The following is a 25,331-nucleotide window of genomic DNA, read 5'->3' on the forward strand; positions in this document are numbered from 1 at the left end:
GCGGTCTCAGGCAGGGTAGCATTGTCTAAGATGGTGATCCTTCCCCGTCTCCTGTACTACTTTGCCAACCTGCCACTCTATGTTCCGGTGTCCTTCTTTAACACACTCACTAGGCTACTTAGGGACTTCCTCTGGGGAAACAAGCAACACAGGATGGCGTTAGCAAAATTGTATCTGCCCACTGATCAGGGGGGCCTTGCCGCACCTTGTTTTGAGCACCACTATTTAGCTGCGCAACTGGAGTGGATAGCCCGCTGGCTCGCAGACAGAGGCCGTGAAGATACTGCAACCACACTACCCCCTCACTCTCTGGATCACATCACAAAACTTTTTCATCCAGCTACTAAAGCCTTAACGCCGACACCGCTCCTCTTGGCGGTGGTGTATAAATGTTACAGTCGAAGCTTGTATCTAACCAGAACGCTGGTCCCCTATGCGCCGGCCATACCACTGGAGGGCTCTCTGTGCGGGCCTGGGGTGCTCACGCCTCTCGAACTAACGGAATGGCACGAAGCGGATATACAGACTCTGGGGGATCTGTATAGAGACGGCACAGTCATACCTTTGACTCCCTGGTCGAGGAGATGGGATTGCCACCGGGGCAATTCCTGAGGCACCGCTCGCTGATCATGATGCTAACCTCTAGATGGGGGACATGAACGCAGAGACGAACCAACACTTCACCATACAGTACCTTCATGTCATGGGACATGGCAGACACCAGGTTTGGTGGTTTGCGGCGTCCCTCCGTACACATACGGCGATAGGTCTGGACCCACTCTGCCGTAAATGGGAAACAGACCTAACGCGACAACTGGAAGACGGAGAATGGGACAAGATAACAAAGAGCCCAGTACGTTTACCCAGAAACATGAGGTTCAGACAAATACAACTGCTCATCATCCACAGAACATACCTTGCACCTGAGACGATCAATAGGTACTTTCACCGCACAGATGCGGTGTGCCCTCGTTGCACCGTAAAAGTGGCTGGATAGGTACACATGTTGTGGGGCGGCTGCAAAATACATGCATATTGGCGGACAGTTGGTGGCCTCCTGCACAAATGTACAGGCCGAGACATACCCTTTGAATGGCCTGTTTACTTGTTACACCAATTCCACAGAACTCCGGCCACGAAGGTCACCTCTCATTTTTGTTACCTTGGAATGGTGGTGGCTAAGCGGCTTCTGACTTAGAGGTGGAAAGCTCAAGACTCGCCACATATACTGGCATGGGGGTACTCGCTCCTAGCGTGGGCCAAAGCAGAGGGAATTGCCATTCTACAGGAGGAAATGCTGGGGCTCCGGAAGGAACCCATAGCATCGCAATGGGAGGGACTTCTCCGGGCCTTGAAAAAAACAGAGCGGGGTGGTCTTGAGGGACAACCCGAGACTGAGGGAGGCATGTCATCAATGTGCGACGATCCATCCGTTAGCAGAGCTATGGTATGCCGTACATATGCACGCACATACTTTGCCTCCTGAAGTGGACGTCGCTAAAGGCAATAAATGGCGACAGCTGTCTAGCAGATGTGGGGGCGCGACGGGAGCGGGGGAGGGGAGGACAAGTTGCGGGATGATTACACAAACGTCGGTTTCTGCTGCTGTTACCGTTTTTTTTTAGTACTGTTGGTTCTAGCTTATAGCATTTGTTCAATTGTCCAAGTTGTATGATCTGAAAGAACTCTGTACAGCATTCTACTGGAATCGCCTCACTGTAGTATGATGACTTTTACTCCTGATGAAATGGACTACTGTAGAGGTTCATTTTTTTCTGGACTAAAAATACCATTAACATGCATGTTATGATTAATATAAGTTCAACTGTAATATTTTCCTAACATTGATGGATGGTTCAACATATGGTCAGTCTGATGCACTGTAATTTGTCTTTCATGAAGATGTATAATAAAAATTAATAAAAACCGATTTAAACAAAAATATGAGCAAAAACAAGTCCTGGTCCTCAAAAAAGAGTGCCGATAGCCCCCACGGGCAACCACCAGCTCAAATTAAGCACTTGTCCTGGGGCTTGCCTTACCACTGTACCCAAAACTAACCTCATGTACACCTCTTTAGCACTTGACCCTCAGGATAGCTAGGCAGGCTGGTCTGATGCTTACTAAAGGAGGGGGTGTGGACTAGAGACTCAGAACAGCAGATGAGAACAATCAACAGAAGATGAAAACAATCAACACACCAATATCTAGACAGTGCTCTAACATGAAATTAAATGAAAAAGTACTTTAGTAACACCTTCTAGCTAAGTACTGCAAAAGGAATTTAGAGGTCAGAAATCTAAGTTATTGTCAGGAGAAACCTAGGGCGTAAAACAGTTCCAGCTCTATAGTGCTCCTGAATCTTTTTACAGACAGTGGTAAATTCTGAGGGATTACAAGAAAGGGGCGCCTCCCTGGCTCTGGAGTACAGTCTCCTCTTATTGCTAAGAGTTGTAGCCACATCAGCAATAATACTGCCAAGGGGTGGTTGCTATGAAGATTATTGCTCTGGAGTCTGTGAAGGTTCTCAGAGTCCTCACACTCTTAGTGCGCAATGTACTTTTCGAGTCTTGTGTCTTGGGCTTCTTCTGCTTCTGGTCCTGTCTATGTGTGCGCTAGCACACAGTCCCAGTAGAAGTCTCATTCTCTCCATTCTGGTTCTTCCAGCTCAACACCGTCCTTCAGTGATGCTGCTGTGTGCTGGCGTGTACCTACAAGGGCGGCGCAGCCACAGGATGGCACCAGTAACAATTAGTTGAGTTAGCTGGGGGGAGGTAAATCTTCCTCTTGGGTCTTCGTTGGGCTCAAAGTATAACCCCGCCACCCAAATAAATGAATAGCCCAATGAACAGCCCACCCATGGTTGCAACCATGATTGAAACTATGATCTTGGCAGGGTTATAGAGCACATCTGCTGAATGCAATTATGATTTACTTCAGAGCCAAACCTTCACATGTGGATTTGTTGCTTGAGATGAAACTACCAAACATGTTCTGTCAAGTTGTCACAGGTGCTCCTTCTTGGAATCCATCATTGGTAGCCACCAGTGCTTAATTATAACCTGTGGTTCTGGAGCGCGGCACCGGCACATAATTGCCGACACTGGCACTTATGACATCTGCCACATGATGGTGCTGTTTGTGTAACGTTGAGATAAGCAGAAGAATATTTCTTTATAAATTCAATATACATTCAAAACAACCAATAACTGCCTCCCAATGCATTCTTATAGCTTTGGGGGCCTCGAAAAGTGTGAACTGTTACACTTGTAGATGTGTGATTGTTAGTCGTTGTGTAGGTAGTATCATTGGCAGTGCTGACGGGGGCTATGGGTAGTGCAAACTACAGTAGCCTCCTGACGAGGGCCCTGGCACGTATTCTTTTTTTTTGTTGCAAATTAAGCACTGGTAGCCACTCTTTCTCTCTCAGGTTATCTCTCGCTGCCCGTGGACATATCCGGAGGAGGCCAAGGTGCCCTTATGCAAACAGAGAGCTGACGCACAAGTTGCGTTGGTCTGGAGAATGCTGAAGGGGGACTGAGGTCCACAACCTTATTACATGGCCTGACATTGCAGATCATTCCCTGTGCTAAGTTCACATCAAGGACATCAAAGGGCAAGCTAATGTAGTACCTACAATCAGGGCTATCGATGACTGACGTCAGTGCTGCTCCTCGCTAAGGGCTGGGTGATCTTCTTGAGGATGTTCCTCAAGCTGTAAAAACGTACCTCTTGTGATTGTAATTGCAATTATATAGAGCTCACTCCCCCTGACCAGGCAATGAAGCACACTTCAGCAAGTAGTACGCTATTCTGAAACCCAAAAAGGATTAGTGGTGGATTAGAATAGGGAAATATAAATTGTCAATTTGAGCGGTGGACATGTAAGACTGTTAGTTTGATTAAATAGGATAAAGGAGGAATAGAGAAGGGATGAGTCATAAACTGTTATTAGGGAGATTATAGTAGTAAAATGAGGTTTGGGATGAGTAAAAAAAGAGGGATACAAGAGGGAAGAATCTAGAAAGTGTTATTTGGGAGATTATAGTAGTAAAATGAGTTTTGGGTGAGTCAAGGAGGGATAGAGGAGGGAAGAGTCAAGAAAGGATTATAAGGAAGATCATTATAGTAGAATGAGGTTTGGGATGAATCAAAGATTGGAGATACAGGATATATTGAATGAGATATGTGGTGAGACATAGAGTAGTTCACTGGAGAGAGTTGAAGGTATTTTTTCTATAGGGGGAGTAAAGAAATAAATATACACATACTTTACTTCATAGGAATGGTATACATTTATAAGGAACATATTAAAGAGATGTAAATTTGAATTGTATAAAGTATTTTTGGGTATTTTTTTTAGTTTTATATTTTCCTCAATAATTTAGTAGTGAAGCTATGATCATATTTACACATTGTGACAGATAAAGTATAATACAACAGAGACCCATAAGCATCAAATCAAATAACTTATAGGAAAACTATGCAGTGACTTATATACATGTTAAGCATAAAATTATATATATGATATGTCTTTTTCGAACCATAAGTAATATATACGATGTTTAACAAGAGCATCTCGGAAAGAGGCAGAACTTAAAAGCGGTTTCAGGCTTATCATGAGTTGGAATCTGTGAATGCCCCTATTATATGATCTACCTTACATTTGTGTGACAGAATGAATTTTGCTACCTGGACTTATCTTGTTTCCGTTTTTTTTCACTAACGTGAAGCATACTTTGCTTTCATATTAATTAGAGTGGACAGGATTTGCCAACTTCCTTTGCTGGTTTCATCCATCACGGACAACTTGACGCTATATGTTCGGAGTGCCTCATAGATGCCCTGAAGAAGTCCATTTGTTTGGACGAAACGTGTCAGCTGTTCATTTCAACTTGATCTGTTTAATATTTTTGAATAAATGAAGAATTTGAAGAAAAAGCTTTGGGCACGGATCTGATAATTTGCTGAGTGATTGCTTACTTTTTAGTGGTGCACCTTTTGCTCTTGTTAAAGATTGTTAATTCCAGTACTGGACTGCACAGTAACAGTGGGTGCGCTTACTGTCTGAACACACAATTTTGGGTATTTCCCAATATATGGATAATAAATAGGGATAGCAGGTCAGGTGCTAGTTTTTTGTAGGGTTCCACTGTCCTTGCTTGTATAAATTAATAAGTAATATATACATTTGTTAAGCAAACCTAAACAATATCAATATAATTTTAGATCATAATAGTATATATATTTGTACAAAGAGATGCAGATATCTAAATACATACATATAATCAAGTCATACATGTTTACATACACAGACGTATGATGTACATTTGTGTTTAAGCATGGTGGTTATGTAGGAAAAAACCAACTGTAGAGCAGTCTTCTGAAGATCAGATTGTTTTCTCTGGATTTAGTGTTTAGGGGTAATGAATTCCATAGTTTGGCTGATTGAACAGAGAAAGATGCATCATCCATTGTTTTTTTTCTTGTATGCTGGGGTTGTGAGACAAGGTGCCAATCTAGAGCAGAGGTTCCTTTGTTGATGTATTTGGTGATTTTATTCCTGATGAAAAGTGGTCCTGTTCCATGTGTTGCTTTGTGGGTGATACAAAGCAGCCTGAAGGTGGCTCTCTGACAACCGGTAACCAATGTAGGGCCCTCAAGGCAGTGAAGGAAGTGACCCAACTAGGGTCACCTGGTCACTCTCGACCTCCTCTTGCCTTCCAGAAATGAAGAGTCGATGACGCAGTAGAGAATACAAACAAACTAGTTTATTGACAAAATACACTGGATGGGATCCAGTCTGACCAGCCTCCTATGATGGCTGACGAGGGACTGCCTCTAACAAGCATAAAGTTAAATTATGTAGGTTTCGGAGCCCACAAAGACCCGCCTATTATGGAAAAGTACTGGTCGCTGTCATAATACAATGGGGGCACAGAACATAAGTTTCCATTCCGCAGCCTGGTACAAGCTATCTACTCTCCAAGGTCGTCTGGCCCATCCTACCCTCTAGACAGGTGGGAGAAGGAGTCTATTTACCAGAAAAGACATGCATTAATGAGCAAGTTTCAACATTGAAGAAACAAAACTTCCCAAGGACCATTTCTCGTAAATGAGCAAGTAACAGTTTCGATTATAATGCAAAATGGCGTCTTCGAGAACTAAAATGGTGGCACAAATGTCAACCTAACTAACGCAACATCTAACTCTACTGATTGCGTACCACAATATGCAAATATACTGTATTAGCTATATAAATGCTAACATAATATTCGGTAAAACACGAATAAGATGACAATGTTATGTTTCAATTCTGCCAGCAGGGAAGATGTGCGTTTGTGGCTTTACATGTAGACAGGCGTGGCCCGTGCAGGTAAGAGCAGTGGGGCGGGAGTCGACAGACAACGACGAGGTAAAATTAAATTACAAAAAAAAACTTCACTTGTGCTTGCAAAATTGCCTACTCGTCTGTTTAGGTGGAGTTTCACTTGATTGCTAATTGTTTTGAACAACATTTAACACACAAAGGCAATCTAAAAAAAATCAACCCTTCAAACAAAGCATGAGAGTGGGGTATTTGTACAAGGAAGAGAAGGACTTGGGAAAAGGAACATTACTTTTAACTAATCAGGACATTGTCCTACCTACCTCTTACTTGTCAGAGTCCCTGATTGACGCCTTTTCAAGGTACCACAAGATTAGTCCCAGAGCCAGGAAGAAACATACTAACTGAAACTGAAAGTGCTGCTAAACTTCATGTGAATTTTACAAGCAGGGCCAAAATACACTTCTGGCCAGATTTCAGCACAGTGACACCAAAGCCAGTGTCCCATGAACCACACACATGAAGTGGGTAAAGCTGCACAGTGGAGTAGGCAGCTATCCTGGTTGCTACTCTACATTTTTCTGCTAAAGGATACTCTCTCATTTCACCTAAGATACCATCATAGCCCTAATGTACTGTCCCTAAATGCCTTTTGGGAGAAACACCTTACCCATACAGATGGCAGAAGCCTGTCCTCCATGTGACAAGACACCAAAAGTATAAAGTAAGTTTGTAAGACTGCCTGAAAGGGACTGATTTCACATGGAAAGGACAGAGAAAAGAGCTAGCCCTTTCGGCATAGACCCCTCAGTACCTAGAAGATAAAACAAGATGAAAAGATCACTTCTTGGGTTAAACAGAATGTTGAAATCTAACAAAGGTTAACACCTGATCCAGCATCAAACCTTGATGTCTGACTAGACTACAAAAAGGTTTCATAATCAGTAGAGCTTGATCCTCTCCTGCCTTTATAACCGAGATGATGGGCACTAGAAACCAAACTTTATTGTAAGTAATTTCTGATCCACTTTCTGAAGAAGGCTTATAGATTTAGCCATCAAAGCTTCCAGGACCAAAGAAAAACCCAAAGCTGGAACCAAGGACTTATTGAACGGGAAAGAATAAAACTATCTAACAACCTTCAAATCAGATTCTCACATTCTGGTCAACCACTATAGGAGTTTTCTCTAGTCTGGAGTACCCCTGTTGTAGTGTAGTTCCTATATTCCCAATAGACTCTGCGCATTGGAATAATATATCCTATAGATTAGACGTAGGACTGAGGTCAACTAGGTCGCTATCGAATATACTAAACTTAATTGTGCGTGTGCCAGCTAACTTAGAGGTCACTAGAAACTTTCACGAATACACAAGAAGGAATTCGTTTCTGACAACCGAACAAACATGACAACTTTGTTTTCCAAGAATAAGAATATATCTCTCAGAGTCGCAGAAATAATAGATAAGTAGTTCACTCAGTCAATCGTGCATGCTTCGTTCAACAGAGTTGCAGAGAAATAGAGAGACGGGCATTTACAATAAAAGGGTTTATTGAACAGTCTTCTTTCTCATGCAAGAGAGGTGAACTGCTACAATCGTTATGCAAACTGCAAAGTATAATGCGTACAGCGTAAACAGTAATATGAAATAATACTGTAAGAGCATTGTATGGTTTCTAAGCCATATAAAAAAACATACATAAATAACAGAGACTAAAATACTCAACTGGTGCTTCTAAAATACGCCTACCCCAATGTACCTAACCTAAGTCTAGTGCGAGGGAAGAAGTAAGTATTGTGTAGCATAGGTTTTAGTTGTTTTTGCCAAGAATCTACCAAAGGTTTCTCTAGGATCTAATCAGCTCCATACCTTTGTTTAGAATGAAGGAGGTTTGGTATCTCTGTCTCAGGACTCTATTTCCCAACACCCCACAAGGGGAGGCGGAAACACTGGAGCTGGATTCTCGGCAGAAGAAAGGCCGCTTCTTGATCAGTGCGTCAGTTGGAGAGTCAGCTTCCTTCGGCACTTGCTGTAGCGAGCTGCGTCGGGCAGGCAGATAGTTGAACTGCTCCGAACCACCGTAGTTTGCCATAGCAAGTGAAGGCATATTTATAGCTTGAAGATGTTTAGGAATGCCATAGCTTGACGTAAAGCCTGGCATATGAATGTCAGGAAAGAACCCCTAGGGAATAGTTGTTCTTTGTAAAGTAACTGAGTTCCAGGACAAAACAATATTCAGGCAAGGGGAAGTCCCTGACTGCTTAAGCTGGTTTTCCAAAAAGTCGTTGTGACGTTTGGTACGGGTGGAAGTGGGTAGCATGGGCTATGCCTAAATAAGGGATTGATTCCTATGTCTATATAAAGGCAATGGGAAGTGTACCTATATAAGGGCATGAATCGGGAAAATTCACTCGGAACTTAAAACGCCACACAACACCGCATGCAGCTCCAGGGGCACTATCGAACGACCTAAAAAAGACATATCTTAAGAACGGGGCATGAAACAGGGTCAACATCTTTTACTTGGCTCTTGTTATTGAAAACCTCCACTTCTCCTAATAGCCTGTATAGCCCCCTTGTTGCAAACCTTCATGCTAGACCTCTATTTCAGTAGCTGATGCATGGATGTGCAGAAGACCTACTAGAACCAGGGATCTTGGGCAGTGGAACGAGGCCAGCTCCACATTGGGATTACTGCAGTGGCAAGACATCACAGTCAACCTTCTTGGGGCAATATGGATACACTAATGCCAGAACTACAGAAATGAGGGGAATCAGAGAAAATGCATACACCGGACCTCAAAGCCAAGTCAGTGACCAAGAATCTGAACCTCATGCTCTCTGCTCCTGAAGGCAGGAATAAAATCCAGCAGGGCTGCCTGGTTCTTGAAATGTAAAAAGGGTCTATTATCAATGTCACACATGTCTTGCAAATCTCTTTGAGCTGCACTGGACTTAATACCAAGTTACCAAAACAGAAGAATAACCACCTGCGTCTTTCCTCTAAGGCATTGTTTTCAGGTCCAGAGAGAGGAGTTGGAGTTCACCTCAGTGACTTTTTGAAAATGCAAATGTCTCTAGACAGTGTAACTGTGTTCACTCTTGTCCATTCGCGATAGCGTGTGGCACCATTTTATCCATTCTACTGATTTATGGTGCTTTTGTTGCTGGAAAACTATAAGTGTTTAAAGACTCTCTTCAACTTACTGCACTTGGAAGTTTTGCTGCTCTTTACTTCAGACCAGTGACCCTTTGCCATCATCCCTTTCAGAACCTCTTGCCACCCCAGCCTGCTTGCACCTCTTGGTATGACCACCTGCAGAGAAAAATGCACTGGGATTCCACTGGTTAGTCTCACAGGTAGCGACCGCCATGCTTTCAGATCCCTTAGTGGCTCTACAGCCTACAACAGAATCCTCACCACAGAATTCTTGCAGCTGCATGGCAATTAGGCCTGGAGATGCATTGTTAGTGGGCATAAATTGAAGCATGCCAACAGCACCACAAATATGCACTCTATGATGTGGCATTGTGCCTAAACATCCTTCTTGTTGATACCGTTCTTAAATGAAGTAGCGCACCAGTTGTTCAATCAACTCCAGTACTCTGGCTTTAGTAAGAAAAGCACATCATTCACCTATGCAAAACCTTGTGCTTGTAAGTGGAATATGCAACATAGACTTTTCTCAGATTACCGGGCAGCCATGTTCGTTCTGCACACGACCTTCATCAATCTCATGCAGTATCTGATGATTTAGCCTGCAGTAACCAGTTGTAGATGTACAGAAATGGGGAAATTGCCTGCGTTTGCATTCAGTGTCACAACCAGAGCTGGCGCCTTTCTGAAGACCCTGGAAGCCATTTTTAAGACAAATGTGACGGTTGTAAACAGAATGTGACCATTTTGCCATCAAATGCTGGTGCTCCACATAGATTGGAACATGGAAGTAAGTGTCCAGTTGATCCAACCAGTGTCCAACATAGTACACTACAGTTACAAAGGGGAATGTCATCTGCAAGCTCCTACTTTAATTTCAGGGGGATAGATGGTGGCATTTTGGGACTCTAGAGCTGGACTCCTCGTTTATCACAATAGTGATGCTTCATCTGTGAGCTGTATTGTGAAACTTGCAGCTTTTGTACAACTTTCAGTTTATAAAATTCACCTTGCTTGCCCTAAGAATAATGATAAAGACCCACATTTATTTTAAAAAACGTGACTAACGGTTACTTGACCAGTAGTGATTGCATGGCAAAATCATATTTTCTAATGTAATGAATAAGCCAGGTGTGCTGCATTCACTTCCATTACAGGGAACTGTTCATCTCTTCCAAAGCACCCAGTCTGCACTGTCATTACTAGGATTCAAAATGGACGCTGATAAGTCATGGAATCAAAGAGCTCCCAAGGACTATCTGACATCAGCACCAATTCATTACACAGAACCTTTCCTCCCTCCATTTTAGGGTCTGGCATTAGCCAAGACCTTTTGATTTTCCAATTAATTAATTAATTGGTCTGTTAATGTGTTATTCACATGTTGTTTTCGCCCACTACAGCAAATATCACGAGGCAATGGGTCAGCCTATTTAAGGCACTAGTTAACTTCCCTTCGAGTGGCTGCATGTTGCTCTTTCACAAAGAGTACTATATTTGATGTAATAGCAGGACACTTTTGATGTGAGCACAGGGCACATTGCAGCTTTATCAAATCCAATCTCCTGATAATGGTGTGAATTCCTTTTGGCTTTGTTTATCAGGCTACTTCTATTTCACAACATAACAGATTGTGTGTATGTTAAACTATTATGTATTAAGTTATCCTCTTTTTACTGAGCACAAAATGAAGTGTAATTATATCTATATATATTCCTACATGGTACAACAACCGAAAGCTTCAATATTATAGAGTGTGAATCCATATGCAGACAATTCTGCAGAATAGGTTTATCCTGGACTCAGTTTAACCAATGGTTCTTTAATAAACTTTGCCTAGGAAGAGGCCTTTATCGTGTTTAATGTGCAGCACAATTGTAGCACTTTTTAAAAAAAATTAGGCGGGGTGTAATTTGAGTTTTAGCATACTATATTTTAAACTGTGACCCTTTGGAAAAAAACAAGCAACATACGAGTGCTTCAGTATCTGAAAAAGGAATTATAGTTATCATCATGCCGCGGTAAGATAGTTCTTTTCCAATATAATTCCGGATGCATTTGAAGCCGGTGATATAATTAATTAAGTTTAATTATGTGGACATTCTTGAGCCAGGTAGACAGCTCATTACAGTGGAATCAGTGGTCCCTTTCCATGCTTCTGCGATAGCTTAGTGGGATGATTCTGAGTAAGCAATCCCGATCTGTAATGCAATGTCTGTGTTTCTGGTGCTATGTATTCTATGAATGACCAGCATTGTAATGTCCTAAACTTCATGTGAAACAAACAGTCCACATGAAAATCAGTGTGCTGCAATTATTATAGTGCACCAAATCTGAGACTAGTCTGAAAAGATTCTGGGGAACAGTAGTATAAACATCAGCTCACACAACAGCTCTGAATATAAGCTCCAGTGGTGGCTGGCAACTATGGCAGTGGAGACGCAGGTCTATAAAATACATAATTTAAAAAAAGAAAAATTAATTTAAAGTTACTAACCTGCTTGTGCAGACACGTCCTCCTTGCTCCGGTCCTCTTCTTTTCCTTACGTCACGTCCAGGGAACAATCTAACTTGCTTAACCAATCGTGGCACTGCTCTCATGCTTTTAACCAGTATGAGAGAAGCAGCAGGATTGAGGGGAGCAGCCTCTCTAGGTGCTCCCGGGGACACTGTTGGCTTCTGCAGACTCTCAACCCAGCTGTCTAAGACAGCTGATTTATAGTGCACATTTCAGGCTGGTTACCACAAGACGGCTGTCCAAAGTGACATGCGTACTATAAACTAGTGCACTGGCAGCCCGCCACAGTTGCCACTTGACAGGCCCCGCCTCGTCCTGACACTTGTTTCAGAACAAGTTGACGAAAGATAAAATGGTAATGAATTAACTTAATTACCATTTTATTTTTCATCTTTGGGCATTTCTGGGGGCGTTTTAGTGAGGTGATGCTCCTCCGCTCAAAATGAGAACCCGCCGCTGATAAGCTCATCATTTTGCCCTATCTTATTTTGGAAACCTGTCCATTCTTTCTTTCTTTTTCTTTTGTCTCTCTTTTCCTTCTTCTCTGATTTTTTTCTTGCTTTCTTTCTCAAAGGCAAGAGGCTGGCAGCCAGTGCCAAACCATGTGTTTTTTTAGGTTGTGTCAGTCAGGACCTTTTGATTTTACTAAAACGATGTGTATAACATACTTATAGGGGTTTTCAGACAGACTTCATCCATTAGTCTGTGGTTCTGTCATTCACATTTTTCTTCCACCCACTCCAGCATGCATCAAGGGGCAATGTGTCAGCCCAAATCAGTCACTGACTTACTTCACCACAAGTTATGGCATGCTGCCCTTTCACAAGGAGCACATCTACACACAAAGTAGTTCTCTTTAGTGCCAGAAAGTTATGCGATAATGTATGCATTTTTGAGACAAGAAAACATTTTTACCTTGAGCAAAAGTTTTTTTTTTTTTTAGATTGATGAGGGCCTGGCGGCTTCTTAAACTGTAACGTTGTGCAAAAACCATGACAAAACAAAACAAGAATTTCCAAAAGGGTGGCGGCCAAAGCCAGACCTATTATCTTTGCCAATGGTAGTTATAAATGTACCCTCTCTAAATGATCTTTCCTTGTTTGCTGCACTGACCAATACTTAGCGCTCCCTGCTACTGATCGTTTCTTCCACACTTATAAAGCTGATGCCGATTTATGTGCCCGGCAGTTACCATCTCTGACATGATAAGCTTCACATGCAGACCTTATGCTTATTGTTGCATGAAATGCTGCCTGTCATTGCTCATCACTATTGTGTTGTTTACTGCTCTCTGCAGTTGGTCCTCTGCTCCTGCCTTCTACCATTATAGTAAAACATTCACAGATGCTGCTGCAAAGTTGACAGTCTGTATCTTAGCACAGGCATCAAGGATTTGAAAGCATGGCTGTGTTCATGTAGGCTCACGACCCCAAGCCAAAGTTGTCTGATACTAGATGGTGTTCCTCTCTGGAGCATGACAACTGTTCACAGTTTCCACACACTATGAAGGGGTGAGAGGCGAAATATCTTTACCTGAGCCTCCCCACTCACAGAACTATAACACACAAAGAGGAGTAGCGAAAAGTGATTAAATGGTGGCACATGCTGCAGTATTTCTACACATAGCATGTGCCACCTTTTAATCACTTTCCGCAACTGTTCAGAGTGCCTGGTACTCCACGCTCCATACCATACTGCTTGATTGTCCTGCCTTCTCCTTCTTGCCCCACCAGCCTAGAGTACTGCCCATACTACTGTTAGATTTTTTGGTGCATTTTATATTTTTTTACTTTGTTAACAACATGCAGACTGTTGATTTACTTTGGAATTTAAATGTACACACCGGCAAGACATTACTGCATTGAAAATAAATTTGCTATGACTTGTTAAAATGCCTTTTTCTGGCTTCATTTGGACCTCAGCGCCTTCTTGTTCCAAATGGACTCCAGCTGCAGGTTCCCTGCAGCACACAGTCAAGCCGAGTCATGTTTGGGTATTTCTATTGACGTTGTTCTTGCTGTTCTCAAAGAAAACTTTCCAACAAGGACACAGTCATGTTACAGTTTCCCAGGGCCCTTCCGCTAGCTTCCTGTACTGCGTTCATTCACCACAGTTTGCTGTTTTTTGCAACGAGTTGGCCCTGTCCTCGCAAGGGTGACATTAACTGCATAGAGTGGGAAGAATTTATATCCATGTACTGGGATAGTTTTTAGATGGGAAGGCAATATGACGTGTAATAGAACTGTGCCCACGCCATTTGCCCAAGGATTGTGGGGGTAGAATTAATGGTTGCAGCCCTTCACAAGATTTCCTGCCATCTTCTTTGGGGGTCTAGCCAATTTCACCTGCATGTAGGTGGTCTCTGGGGGAACGCCTCCATTGTTTTTTTTTCTATCAAGCTTTAAACGACATATTTAAAAGGTCTTTTGTATTTCTGGGAGCATAACTGACTATCTTAATGAATCTGACGAGTCAATTAGCCCTATTGTATAATTAACGTTGACTTTTAATGCCAAGTGTTGCCAATCAAAGCTTTTAAGAAGATCCCATCCCCGGGTACCACGGTCAGACATTATGCAGAGAGTCAGTTGAAGCAAGGCATAGGCACTGAGATGGACCTTGGAATGGCTGCAGGGGTCAGGTCTATTCATCCCTTGTCTGACTTTTTGTCCCCGGGCGGGCCCTGCAGAGCTTGGTCAGTCAGCGAAAGGTGACGCTTGAATGGACCTCACAGACATATCCATCTTTCGTGGGTGGGGGCTAACTCAGGAGACCCGGAGCTGTCGGTGCATTTATTCACCCTGACGTATGGAAATCTCCCTGCACATTCAATCGCCCTTTCTCCCTTTCTTCCCGCCATCGCGTTTTGTGTTACACGTTAACAAGATGGGCCTGGCCTTGTGGCGGCCATTATGGAGTGAATGTTGACTCCAGCACTCGCCCCCTTTCTTGCCATTGTGCTGCTGCCCTCAGTCGGAGATTTATGTGTTTTTGATATCAAACTCTTTCTGTCATTAACCCTGCTCTCCTGTTGACTTTCTCTGACCTCCCCTGCCCCTGTCAGTGGCCGTTTCCATATTTAACACAGTGCTGTCCGTCGCCCGGCCGGCCGGGCCCGTGGCCCCTCGGTTGACTGCGCCACCTTATGGCATGTGCTGTTTGCTCTGTTCTTGAACTTCGCACAGCCCCGGCCGGCCTCGCTCTGGCGCCTGGTGCAACACGCTCTTTTAGCCTCTCCCCTCCTAGCTACCAATTTGCTAATTGCTTCCACAAACAGTCCACTAATGATTGGACAGGCCTCCCAGCGTTCGGCCTTTTTGTTCGCCGGGGCTCCTGAAGCTCGCCCTGTCCAATGGAGGCCGCTCAGCCCCGCTGACCGGGGGCAGCTTCCCGCTCTCCGCTGCCCTGTCCGGCTCCTGAATGGGCCAAAGGGCAGCTTCCCGGGTACATGGCATGCCACCAGCTGCTGGGGGTGACACGGCCAGACAAGAGGGCCCGCATCTCTCACACTCACGCAGCAGGCGCGTCCATGCATCATCCCGGGATGCATTTTTCATGGACAGCCTTTGGCCCCGGCACAGACTGATAAATTACAATTGGCCATTTGCTTCCCTAATATATGTATTTATTCATTATGTATGTATTGTATTGTGTATCGCGCCAAATGCCTCACGTTATGGACACTGTAGAGCGTTTTGTGACAAACAGGGCAGTGACACTGATATAGCGGGGAAGATGAGAAATCATTATTTAAAGCGCTTTTTACAAGTTTTGAAGTTTCATGGCGCTGTAAGTAATCCACTTATAAGTATAGGACTGGAAATGGAGAGGCTGCGTCAATCTGGACAGATATCAACAGTGACACGATAGCTACAGTCCACTGATCACTAAAATACTACTTTGAGACGAAAAAAAGACACCACTTGTGGCTTAATTAGAAGTTACCTGGTAACATTGTGTATTACTACCAGTGCAGGTGCAGTGTACCCGAAGAGCTGTGACCCTCAGAATGAGGAATAACTTCTACAGAGTTTTCTATCATCCCAAGCACTTTTTCACCAGACAAATTCCATCCTGCTTTTCACTAGCACAATGTTTCTGGGGGAAATCCCAGAGCTGCAGGTTTTCCTGTAATACTGGTAATCCTGAATTAGACACCGCCTCTTCTTATGCTAAGCCTGCATTTTCAGAAGAGGGACTAAGGGCCTGCTTTAGAGTTTGGTGTGGTGAATAATTCTTTATTGTTTGATTATTTAAAATCTTACAATATTTCCAATTCAAAAACACATTCAATAAATACAATAGAATAAAAGCAATTATATCATGAAAAATGTCTTTAAAAAACATTTATAAAAACATGTTTCTAATTTATTCTCCCAGTTTTATAGATGCTATCTTTAGGAGTTTGGTGTGTGGGCTACTCTGTCACAAATGTGAGGTATATGTCGTACGTCTTATTACAAGTGCATTATTTCTAAGGGTGCTCATAATATGGTGGACAGGACATCCGTCACATTTGTGATGGCGCATCCTTCAGGTAAACTCTACATCAGGTCTAAGTGTTTTTACTAGCATTAGCTGTAGGTTTTTTTTTTTAAAGAGGGAAGCCAAATATGTCAAGTAGAAGGTGTGTATTAAAATCTGCAAAATGCTATTGTAAACTGAAATTCAGATTGATTTGTTATGATATAGAGTCATATGTTATTCTTTAACTTAAAGTGATTATTTCATAGATCTCAAGTTGTTCCTTATTAAGTTTGATTTTTTTTTCTTCAGTTCTGGCTTTGTTTCTTTCTGGTATGATGGATCAGCCAGTTAACACACTTGCTGCAGAAGTCTGTAGATGCAACCCTGAGTTGGATGATAGCCTCATTCAGCTATTCTTAGTATTTTGCCTTGAGATGAGGGGGGGGGGGGTACCAGTTGGGCAACGCTTCCGGGGTAAATGCTAAATGAGCACTTTTCATCTCTTTTTTAAGATACCCGGGGAATATTTTACTTCCTCAAAACATTCCTGGCCTGAAATTAAATAGTTAATAAGTGAATAAGCCTCCTGGACTATTTTGGGGAAAGTTGTATGTTTCCCACATATTTTTGGACTGGAGTTACAATAGTACATTTAACTTCCCAGTGTCCATAAAACCCTCTGCTGGCCTTAGGAAGGAGATGTCAAATTTCCCAGTTCAATGTGCCAGTGCCTCGTCAAATGCATATTTATTGTTTGCACTCTGGGATTTGTAGTTCTGATTTTACAGAACAGACAATACTACAGATCCCAGGTTGCGAGACCCAGGATTGGACTAGCTAGTCAGTCACACATGGACCTGGGAAACTTGGAATCTCTGAATCTGCTATCTCTTGTCGTTGTTAAGGGTGGGGAGACATCTTCACCCATTCGAGACATTGCCTCTTGAGTCGAAGCCTGTCCCATACATAACTATAGTTATAGATAAACCAAGCCAGAGGTATTGTCTTCAAGGCTCCTCTGCGCAGGCAGAGCCATGAACTTGCGCGTGCGGCTCCAGGAGCTGGCAGGCCCCGTGCTTCTCCTCTGCGCCTTCTGCCTCCTTGCCCCGAGGTCCCTTGGAAATAGTTACTAATTGAGGGGGATGCACGCTGCTGGAGGAGGGAAAACGGCCCCGGGCTGCAGGGAGACCTGCTCGTCATGGACTTAATTGACAGGGCCTTGTCTGTATTTAGGAGCAGCTGGCGCAGCGCTTTGGCACATCAGCGCCATCTTAGCACAGCCTCCCCGAGCCCCGAGGAGGGCCCGGGCCAAACCTGGTTAAAGTGAAGGAAGATTTATGGCGGCCCCCTCCCTGGATAATGCGGCAGAATGCAGCCACCCTGCACGGGGGCGCCATTCGTCAGCTTCCCGGGCCCGGCTCACATGTCTGCGGGCCACGCTCCGGCCATTATTAATAACAGGAGGTCGCCATTTAGGACAATTAGGCAGGTGACAATATTCCCTAACAATGCATCACTGTAAACGAGCCAGGCGGGGGCCGGTGGCACCACAGGGCTGAGGCGGTGACGGAGGTGCAGGCGGCGCATTGTTGTCCCGGCTCCTAGCCCGGTTCATTGTAGCGCGGGCCATGGCTAGGGCAATCTGCGCTTAAACAATAATAATACAGATGATGGCAATAAACACATGAACAACAGTATGTAACGTTTAAAGGCCTCTCTAAGATGCTATACATAGAGCTCGCAAGTTTACTACGTCCGTGCTGAATAGCTCCTCTGGGTCAGGATTTTCCTTCGAATTCGAGGACTTGTAGACTAAATATTAATTTAATAACGGGATAAAAAAACTCATGACTGACTGAGAAAACGGACTACAAATCCCATAATCCCATTAATGGAAGGAAACTGGACCAGATGATCAATTTACGCATGGATATAAGAAAGTTGAGCTTTTTTTGCATCCTTGGAAATTCTGTTGACCAGCTAATTTTTTTCCCTGCTGGATCTAGTTGCAGAAACAAACATGAATTACACCTTTGGTGAACAGTCCGGTAGTATCTTGGCACAGGTAATAATTATAAAGTAACACACAGGGATAGCTGCCAGTTTTCCAAATACCATTCCTGATTCCCCAATGCCAAAAGAACACCATGTCGTCGATGCATAGTTTGGCTCAGGGCTGAATTTCCTCGAGGTACCAGTCACACAATGCACATTTGCAGATGGGAAATGCAATAGAAAAGCAATTTACTTTCTCTCCTCCCTGACACTTGTATGAAATCCAGTGTAGCTGCCAAGGGGCTCCTTGACGCATGTGATACTTTCATCCAGTCCTAGTATTTTAGCCAAGAGCACAATGCATGCTGGGATTTTTAAGTCCACACTTGTAATGTTGAAAACAAAATAACAAGTCCCTGAAGGCGATTAACCTCATAGCTGCTATTAAACATTCCTCCCCAGTGCTGCGCTGTCCATTAGAACTAGTGCTGAATGGACGTTCAATGGTCGTGCGCAGCACTGGGGAGGTAGTGCTGCCGTCGGCCAATGCACCGAGGCAGCACTTAAGGGGTTAATGTGTATCAAAAAGTCTGGACTGGCATAAGGTGTCACACATGGCATGAGTCTCCGAGGCAGCTATGTCAGCTCCTGTGGAAATCTCATTTTACTAGTTCTGAGCGGTTCTACTGGAGGAAATGGTTTCTATGTGCCTTCCTCCTCCCACTGAACGGTTTTTGAGAAGATTCAAGTTGATTCCACTGCCTCTTTGAAAAGACAAATGGTTATACAACAGAGGGGAATATTCTCAATGACTCATTGCCGAATTAGCAGCACTTTATCACAGCCAAAGTGGCGATAGATTTATCACCCTATTCACAAGCTGGTACTAACAGCCGATATCGCCAGTTTTCCCGCGATAGCAACCGCAAAAAACATCGCCATGGATGACACCGGCAACTAATGCTAATAAGATGCAGAGTAGGCGTTCCTGTGCAAAAAGCCTCGACAACACCACTTTGCAACATTCTCAATGACCAGCCAGATCGGAGATAAGATCACAAAACATGCGATAAGGCGCGTTAGCAGCAGGGAATTAACACGTGCTCTTACCTGGTATTAGGTCGGACGATAACCTGCACCAGAAATGGGAGCCCAGCCCACAGCCACACCAGAAGAACAGCAAATGCCATGGAACTACTGATCATTCAGCTCGAAACCCCAAGAGGGCCACAACACCCACCGCCACCATCCTCAGGACCCACTGTCTCCCTCCCCAGACTACCACAGAGGCAACGCAGACAAAGACAGCGGACCTTCAGAAAATGCACCAGCCTCACAGACTTAACACCAGAGGATGTCATTGCCCACTACAGGGTCAAAAGGACAACCATCCTCTGCATTCTGACCATTATTGCCCACAGGCTGACGGTACCAACACAGCGGACAACCAACATCCCTCAGCAGACAAAGCTGGTGGCTGTGCTGCACGTGTTGGCCATTGGGACCCTCCAACCGACAACTGCCAGAGTCGGAGGAGTCTCACAGCCAGCCCTATTCAAGTTTGTCACACCTGTCTTGGATGCCATCATCAGCTTGATACCCTCCTCAGCTCTTCAGGTGCCACTAACTCAGTGCACCACAACTCATGGACCCTTTCTGATTGAGTTTTGTGCTGTGGACAGCTCAGGTACCAATGTCACCTCAGGCAGTCGGTAAGACCTTGGAAATGTAGCTTTGTCATCCCCCACTTTATACGTAAGAGGAGTGGACTGGGCCGGCGTACGCAAGTCCAGTGTAGAGGTGTGAATGATTATCCCGGGGCTCTGGGCGAGGTTCAGTACTGGAAATGTGCGAATGCGTGTGTCTCTATCGCAGGGTGGGTGTCCAATGGGGAGTGTAAGTGGTCCCTGATGGGAATTAGACACCCACATATGTGATCTAGTTTGGCTGCCATGAGGTTGAACCCCACCAGCACCTGTTCAGGCACCTCCTTCTGGCAGTCTAACACCTTCCCTTGGAATGCGATTTGTGCTTCGGTGAGGTGCTGGGAGCCAGTCGTTGTGGTGGGTGCTTCCTGCTGTGTGGTCTGTGCAGGGGGTGTGGTCTCTGATGCAACTGGGCTGCCCAGCTCCTGGAGGTGGGTTGCCTAAGAAGTCCATGAGCTGTTGTAGGGCATTGAGGTCGAAGGTGTGGAGGTCCTCTTCATCATCACTGATGAGTTGTCTGGTCTGCTCTGCAGGTGTTGATTGTCCCTCTGCAATGTGAAGGAGAGATGCATTTTAACATTGTGTTGACACGTGTTGATGCATTGTTCAAGTTTGCATACAGACTGCATGACAATGTACATTGTGACTGGGAGGAGCTGACTATTTGATGCAGGACAGTGGACATTTGAACTACATCACGGATGTGAGGTAGTAGTACATGTACATTTTCATCTCACAGTTTCCTGCTTTGAAAGATGTGATTGGCCAGTTTCTACGCACAAGCGGAACCAGTTGTGTCTTCTGTTCTGTGGTAAAAGTGTTGCACTTTGTACCACATTGTCGTCAATGTGGATGTGCTGTTATTGCTATGTGTATGTGCTGCATTGTGGGAGAGTCGCCCCTGCAGCTGTGATTTTGCTGCTCCTTATCCCTTCGAGGCAGTGTGCCTTTGACTTCTGTGCTTCTATGGTGCTGAGACGTTGCAGACTTGGCTAATTTTGGCTCTTATTTGTATTTTGGACTCTTGGGCATGGTTTATCCGCAGATGTGTTGTTGGCGTCAGGGGTTGTTTGGGCATGTGGATGTGTCAGAGTGTGACCTGCTCCTTTCCGGATGTGGTCCAAACTCAGCCACCTCAGTGTTGTGGCGTGCTCAATGTCAAGATGATTGGACTGCAGCCATACTAATCGTCATGTAGTGTCACTTGCATTGTCAGTGTGGCTCACAAATACGCATCTTTGCTGGGTTTCGCACGTGTGCATGTGTTGGTTGGGAGATTGGTGATGTGTGGGGTGGAACTCCTTTGGGAACATGGTGGACGGCGGCCTACTTGGTGTTTATATGTGTGCTGCAGTGTGCCACAGGGTTCAGGGACATGGTCCAGAGTCATTGTGGGTGTGCGGTTTGGTCTACTTAATTGTGCATTTGTGCCATTGTGCCCATCTCCCTCTGTACCCCCAGTCCCTGGTTGGTACTCACCCTGTTGATGTTGTTTCGGGTCATGTTGAGCCGTGTCCGGATCCACAACTCCTGGCACCGTATCCCGACTGATGACTGTGGCCACCATTTTCTCCATGTCATCCAGCTCCTGGTGTCCCACTAGACCCCCACCTCAGATCTGCGTTGCTGATTTCATGTTGGCATCGAGTTTCTTCTTCGTTTTGCCCTCCACATCATTCCAGCGCCTCTTGACCTCTTCCATTGTCCTCCTCAATGCTGCAACCGCATTCACATGGTCCATGGTAGTCTGCCATATTTGCGTCTATGTTGCCAATGACACGTTGGAGGTGACGAACAGTTGTTGGTAGGGTTCTATCACCTCCGTATCGATGATCCTGTTTTCCTGCTGACTGTACCGCGTCTTCCTCTTCTTCTTGGCCTTCCCCGACCCGAGGTTCCTTGCTGGTCGTCTGTGGGGGGCTTGTGGGGTTCGCATTGTCCTCTGCACTCGGTCTGGGTGCATAAATTGGTGCTACGCAGTTTTTTCCCCCTACTTTTATAGTGCATTTTCCCAAATGACGCATGGCATTTGCAGGCCTTTTGCTGGTTATCGCTGATTTTTGTATCACGATTTGGGGCTTCTCAACTTTATTCATGTTTCGCATTTTTAAGGCATCGCGTTAATTTTAAAGCGGTCATTTTACGCGTTATCGTGAGACTATCGCATGGTACCACCGTGTTGAGAATACAACGTTAACACAGCGTTATTTTCCCGTGATAGACTGAGATGTGAAAAGTTGTGTGAAGCTAATTTTGCGATAATTATTACACCTTCTTGAGAATATACCCCTGTGTCTGTTAGTTTCACTTGGTATTTTTATTTCACTGTTAGAATTTCTACTGATGTTATTACTGTGGCAATGCAGACAGTTTCTAAAAACCACATGCCAGATGTGCCACAACTGGACCCTGTAGAAATCATATATAAGTGGTTAACAGTTGCAGCCAAGAGAGTAGATTCTATTTTTTTTTTGGTCTATTTAAGGAAGATTAGAGTCAGGAATATATTTTATGAAGGGCTCACTTATGGTCAGTGTTACAGTCTCGTTGCATGCCTTTAACCCCTTGGGTGCGACCGTGATTCTGCGCCTGTGCGGCGTTTTTCAAAGTGGGCGGGTTCATGACGGCCCCCAGCCGTCATCAGCACACGAGCACCGTAATGCATGACGCCTGGGGGCCGTCATCAGCATCGAAGGGGTTAATACACCATGTTTAAATTCCTGGACTTTCACTTGACAACCTATTACCTTCTGGGAGTTGTAGTATTGCTTTCCTTCCATTGCTCCAATTGGGCTAACCAACTCCACAATAGTGATTTGTAACAGAGAAGCTCAGAACTGAAAATAATGTCTTGATATATACCAAGTTTATCCCCAGTAAACTTTGACAGCATTGACCAACTGAATTATCAGCAGATGTGAACTTTATCACAATCGGTAATCAAAAGGTGTGATAAATTCTGCACAACTCACAAGTCTGACCCCTGAGCGGACAGAACTTTGCACAGGGGTTGGTATTTACAGGGGCATTTGTAATCAAACATACATTGTGCAAAATAAGCTGCAAACAACCCCCAACACACACAGATTGCTATAGGCAGGTTTTCCCCAGCAGCCTGTTGACTGTGAAAGTGCCCTGCCATATCCCCGGCAGGCCCTATGTTACACACTTTCTCAAGGCGGCCTTTAGCTGCAACCTACTGTTTTGTGCGTGCTATTATGTGGGAAGGACCTTTATTTCCACACAACTCGCACAAGTGAATAAGTATAATAGGTTTGGTATCTACATTGAAATTTGAAGTTTTTTTTTCTCTCTACTAAACGAAATCTTCCAACTTTTGCCTGTTTCCTAAACTTTTTTTTTCTCCCGTAGGAACAAAGCCAACATTGAAGCCCGCGGTTGGAGTCTGCACAGTGGGAGATCTTTGGTGCCATTTTAGACATCTTTGGATTTCATCAATCAAACTGACTGCAATTTTCCATAAAAAAACCTGGATTTGGGTCAGAAAGTGGGCAAAGCAGATACAGATCATTCGAGCTGTCTCCTGAGATGATAAATAGACGTCCTTTGAGGGCAACAATGGCAGAAGTTCACGTTTTGTCGCTCCCTTCAGCCGGGCTTGAATGCAGGCGGTTTGGACACTTTATATTTGTATGTCCGTGGTTTTTGGAAGATGCCTTTACATCTGCCTGTCAGTGGTCGCTCGACCTCCCTTTCCCACTGAGTTACTGAAAGGAATTCTAAAAGTACTGGACGTTTTTTTTTCTTTTTTTTTTTTAAATATGGGCACACCAGTTTAGTCGAAGTGAATAGGAGAGTTTACAATGAGCAGGGGACCCGGCCAGCCGCTTGCCTCGACTCGAGTTTTCTCTCGTGTGCTGCTACCTCCGTTTTTTTTTTAGAACAAACGGCGGACTCCCCAGTGGATTCCAATCCTGCGACATAACCTCCCGACCAATAACAGAAATGGATAAAAACAGCCTTAACAAATCGAATGAAGGCACCTGAAAGGACGTTAGCCCTGGCCATTTCATAACCGAAACAGCTTTCTTCACAGCAGCCCTGGTCGCACAGAGTGTAATCTTTTTATAGACATGGAATTGGGTTTTTTCGTTAAATCTATGGATCAATTGTCTTTTTAATCAGTATTCTGTCTCCTACCTGCTGAGGACTTCACAGACTGTAGGTGCAAGAGCGCCTGGGTGGCTTTTGGAAGGGATGAAGCACAAGGAGGTTAAAAGGCGCTATATAGATGAACATAAAATATGCTACAGTTCTGTGCTTCCTGTGTAAACATGTAAATTTTTCTCTGAATGACTGCCATGATCAAGATTGGTGCTAGCAGTAGTGATCTCTATGTGGCATGAAATTAAAATAAACGTACTTGCTTTTGGAAAGCCTCATGTCTTCTGCCTGTGACTGTGGCCCGATCTCCATGTGTCTAATGAGCACCTAGGTAGGGATTATGCATACATGGTAAATTGTAACACAAAACACATATGAGTAATGCATTCTCCTTGCTGGTGTTATAATAGCTCTACACAGCATTTGGGATATTCACTATAAAACAACAGCATAAAACGACACCCCACGACGATTAGTCCCTCGTCGCTAGAACACTTTACCGGTCCCTGAGATCACACTATCCGCTCCCAGTCCTGTACTGACTGCCCCATCAGTACTTTTGAACTCAGAGACCACAAATAGTTTGTTTCAAATTGAAAATAGTTGCATAATTAGGAGTCACTAAGGCAAAGCCTGAAAGTTTTCCAGAGCGTTAGAATTGCTAAGGTGAGTGTCTTTCGCAAGGAAGGTCTATAGGGAAGGCGAATCTTGATGGCGTAGAACAAACATGGCTAAATATATATGTGTGATATGAGAAAGTGCAAACATCCAATCTAGGCAAGTAACTAAAAGTAAGAAATAAACCACCCTTCTACGGTACTGGGAAAAAAAGTGTCAGAAATGGTAGAGGTGAGGGGGTCACTGGGAATTTCAGCACTAGTTGGACAGAAGACTATATTTGCAAAAGCTGAGCGAAACATAGAGGCGACAGGAAAGCAAATATACATCCAAAGAAAAATGGTGAGATCCATAAAACAAAGAGTCAAGACTTTTTTTTTCTAAATATATTGGTAGTCAGGCTCCAGTCCAGTAGTC

At 44.2% G+C, this 25,331-nt stretch overlaps 1 long non-coding RNA gene across 2 annotated transcripts in view; it reads left to right on the forward strand.

Annotated features, from left to right (window-relative positions):
• Nucleotides 1-24,565, forward strand: part of LOC147728914 (uncharacterized) — a 190,146-nt gene extending 165,581 nt beyond the window's left edge. The window contains exon 3 of one of the 2 annotated variants that reach the window (XR_015309586.1): nucleotides 23,544-24,559. This is a non-coding gene — a long non-coding RNA (uncharacterized LOC147728914). Of the gene's footprint in view, nucleotides 1-23,543 lie in introns of both variants that reach the window. The other variant, XR_015309587.1, reaches the window with a different exon arrangement.
• Nucleotides 24,566-25,331: the final 766 nt, after the last annotated feature.

The sequence above is a fragment of the Lissotriton vulgaris genome, chromosome 3_1 (genome assembly GCF_964263255.1).
Source record: "Lissotriton vulgaris chromosome 3_1, aLisVul1.2, whole genome shotgun sequence".
Taxonomy (NCBI): domain Eukaryota; kingdom Metazoa; phylum Chordata; class Amphibia; order Caudata; family Salamandridae; genus Lissotriton; species Lissotriton vulgaris.